We start from the raw sequence: 3,896 nt of genomic DNA on the forward strand, positions 1-3,896 counted from the left end.
TATATATATATATATTTGGCAGATTTAATAAATTAATTAAAAGTTAATTTACTTTCTTTTCTTTTGAGGATGATAAAATGTAATCACAACCTGGCATCCACATTGAAGCAAAATGTTTTTTTTGCCCCTAGGAATGATGTGCACTCAAATGCGACAGCTTCGAATTCTTTAATTTATTTACAATCAATCTATCATGCATCTGAGCACACATATACATAATACCATGTATATGTGGTGTGTCTCTATTTAAGATTAAATTTGCTCAATTTATTTAAAAAAATTGTTTCTTTATGCAAAATGTTGATCCCATGACCACGTTATTATTTCTAAACTTCCAAGTGTTAGCGCTCGAGCCTGATTTTTCCCGATCCCGCTCCCGCTTCCAGTTCCCTCGCCCGATCGCGAAAGGTCGCGATCGCAACTCTACAGTTTCACGAAAACCGCCGCTCCCGCCTCCTTTTTGCGAAACGTAGGCTATGAAAGGTATCACACGGCTCTCCTTTCAATTTAAGTGAAGTTACGGTATTCTTCTTCGGTTTTCCTCGTGATAGAGGAAGGTTTCCTCGGGACAAAGGAAGGAAGGTGCAAGAAGTAGTTCCTTGTAGTAAAGAAAGAAGAAAGAAGAAGAAGATTGTTCTCCATTGGCTTCTTCTTGGTGGCTTGGAACAGAAGAGAAATTGGGTTTATTTCTCTTGTGAGTTTGTCTTATTCGGTGTTTCTCAGTGTAAAGTTTATTCGGTGTATCTTGATGTAGAGAGAGAAGAAAAGAGAGCAATGAAATGAGAGTGAGAGATTCCTCTTGTAAGTCGAGGTAATCGACTGGTGTAAATTTCTCAAGTGGTAAAATCCTCTGCAACTCTATGGACGTAGGCAATTTGTCGAACCACTCGAACCACATAAATCTAAATCTGTGTTTTCCGCTATGTTAATGTTTTTAGTGTGAATTTTTCTCGTTCTATTTTTCGCTTCGTCGATCATTCTCCTGCTTGATTTATATATATACCACATCATCTTGTGTATCTATAGATCCAACAACAACACCAAGAAGTACACTAAGATGGCTAACTACATCCTTATAAATAAGTAAATCATTTATTGAAAGTAGATGTAGGCATATGACTACTTTGCTATGCTTTAAGGAGACGAAACTTATGTAAAAAGAGCAATGAAATTGTGGCATAGAATGACCTACGCATCCTTCCGTGACTTGCAACCGGCATTAAAAGCTTATACTTATCCAACATGCACTAATCACTAAATTTTCAACTAATAATAATGTGCCTATATGAAAATCATATATAACGTATCTATATGAAATTTATATGTGTGTATGTGTGTGTGTGTCTCTCTCTCTATGTATATATATATGAAAAAATTGATTAATATTTTTTTCTTCGTTTTAATCCCTTCTTTTGTCAACACATTAATTATTTTCTTAAATTAGGATGAGTGAAATTGAATTTTATTATTTATTGTTTCATATGAAATCCTTATAATTGATTAAATTCATTTAGATCCATTTTTTTAATTTTATTGCATTTTTTGTTTCTTTCTGATATTATCAAATCAATTCAACATTTAAATTAAAGCATAAATTATATAAAATTTCACAATATCTATCTATCTATCTATCTATCTATCTATCTATCTATCTATCTATCTATCTATCTATCTATCTATCTATCTATCTATCTATCTATCTATCTATCCACCTATACTTGGTTGGATCATCATGCTTCAAGTTCAATTCCTAGGCTTGTTTGGTGTAATTTTCAGCCTTTTTGATGTTTCTCCTTTATTTATTGGAGTCTTTTCTTATTGTGTTGAGTTGTATTTTTCTGTGTTCTGATGATATTTTCACTTTGTATTTATTTTTTCTATTCAATAAAGCTTAGCATGACCCATCATCCTCAAAAAAAATATATAAAAAATAAATGCTTAGTTATCACAAATATATATATGTATATGTTATATATATATATATATATACATATGTGTGTGTGTGTGTATGGATGCATGCATGCATGTATGTATAGATATATTGCAGAATTGATTCATTTGATTCCGATATTAAAGAGCTGCATGGCTGCATGGGTCTCTCAAAAATTAATAGCGTAAATAAGCCGTTTTTTGTGGTGCATGCGTGACGCCATAGCGAAACTAGTGAATACCTTGCTACACGATGTCCGCATGGCACTCGTAAACAAATCCAAAAGTACACGCACACGCCATCCAAAATATATATAATTATACGTCTAACTGAAAATGATCGCAAATGCAGATATAATATGATCAAATCATTAAACTTTGATGAGAAAAAAATTATGAATAGAAGTTTTATAAGCTATTTTAAATTTGAATGATAACTTGATGCATAAAAAAAGGTACAATAATTCAGTAAATACAAATTTAAATTTAAATAATTTTATGTTTTAAAATTTAAATAAAATTTTTTCCTTGAAAAATTTGTCAATGTCATTTTGAACTAATGACTTGCATGAATCTCACGATAATCTAATGGGTCATATCAAAAGTTAAATACTCATAAAATCGAATGACTGAATAACCGCCAGTCGACCGAAGGGCCACCCGGACCGACCGAAAACAAACTATCTCCCCAACGACAAAACAAAGGTCGAACATGTCTAACAATCTCACAAGCATTAAAGTAAAGCTCCAAAGATTACCACAGAACAAGCAAGCCGATTGGCTACACGAGGACCAACCAGTACCACTCTCAAGCTGACCGGCTTCCCAGAGCCAAGTTTAACTGGCATACAAACAAAATAGTCGACAATACCAGCATGGTCGCCGACTCAAGGACCTACCGACCAAAAGTTCCAAGGACATTAAAAGACACCTAAATCAGTTATAAATACCAAAAGAAGTTACTCATGACAATAATATTTTGTAACCCTTCAATTAAAAAAAAGGGGGAAAATATGTAATTTTTCACTTTATGACCCCTATCTTCTATAAATAATGGTCCAATGTATGTGAAAATGGCATTTGGCTCTCCTCCCAAAACCCATACTCTGTAAGGAGATCTCTCTCAACTTCTCTACTGTAACCCTGCAGTTACAATATATAAAATAGGCCGTAGAGCCCCAGAATACCCTAGTTTGTCAGTATGGCGTAAGTTTGTGTGTGCTCTTTTATTTCTTTCCCTCTCTTCACTTATTCCTCTAGGTTCCAACTGATCTGATCATTGAGCATGCCTTACATGACAAATTTGAATTCAACATCCTAAAAGATGCGATGAGCCTAAAGCATGCTACAAACAAGAAGAGAAGTGACACAAATGAGGAGAATTGTGTCTCAAAGGTTCTTAAATAGGGAGAATGATAACTAATTCATGCAACAGAATTGGAGCCTAAAACATTGTTTCTGTCATTTTCCTAGGGGCATTGGCTTGGAGGCGAGTACCTCTAAATGGATGTTTGGCTTCCAATGGTTAAAATGAATAAAACGACCCTACTAGCATGCTGCTTGATCTGCCCCAAATAGCTGACACCCTATTCACCATAAAGAATTTCATTTAAAAATTTTTCTAAAGTTATGATGCATTTATTTAATATCCACCTAGGTCCAATAGACACTTAGAGACATGAAACCAAAATACTATGTTGATAACGACACCAAAGTTGTCTGATCCGCAGAATTTTCCACAACACTTGCATAAAAAAAATCTTTGTCTTTAATCTTGAATTTGATAAAGTTTGGGAGGTGGTTCCTTATCTGGTTTTGACAAACTCCATAAAAGGTAAATTATAAATCACCTTAGCAGCGAGTATCGACGGTTACACTTGCAAATTGATAATCCGACCAAATAATTTAGACCTTCAAAAATAGAAAACTCAAGAAAAATGATAATATCAAAAGACAAAGGCAACTAA

Source organism: Phalaenopsis equestris, unplaced genomic scaffold (genome assembly GCF_001263595.1).
Source record: "Phalaenopsis equestris unplaced genomic scaffold, ASM126359v1 Scaffold211064, whole genome shotgun sequence".
Taxonomy (NCBI): domain Eukaryota; kingdom Viridiplantae; phylum Streptophyta; class Magnoliopsida; order Asparagales; family Orchidaceae; genus Phalaenopsis; species Phalaenopsis equestris.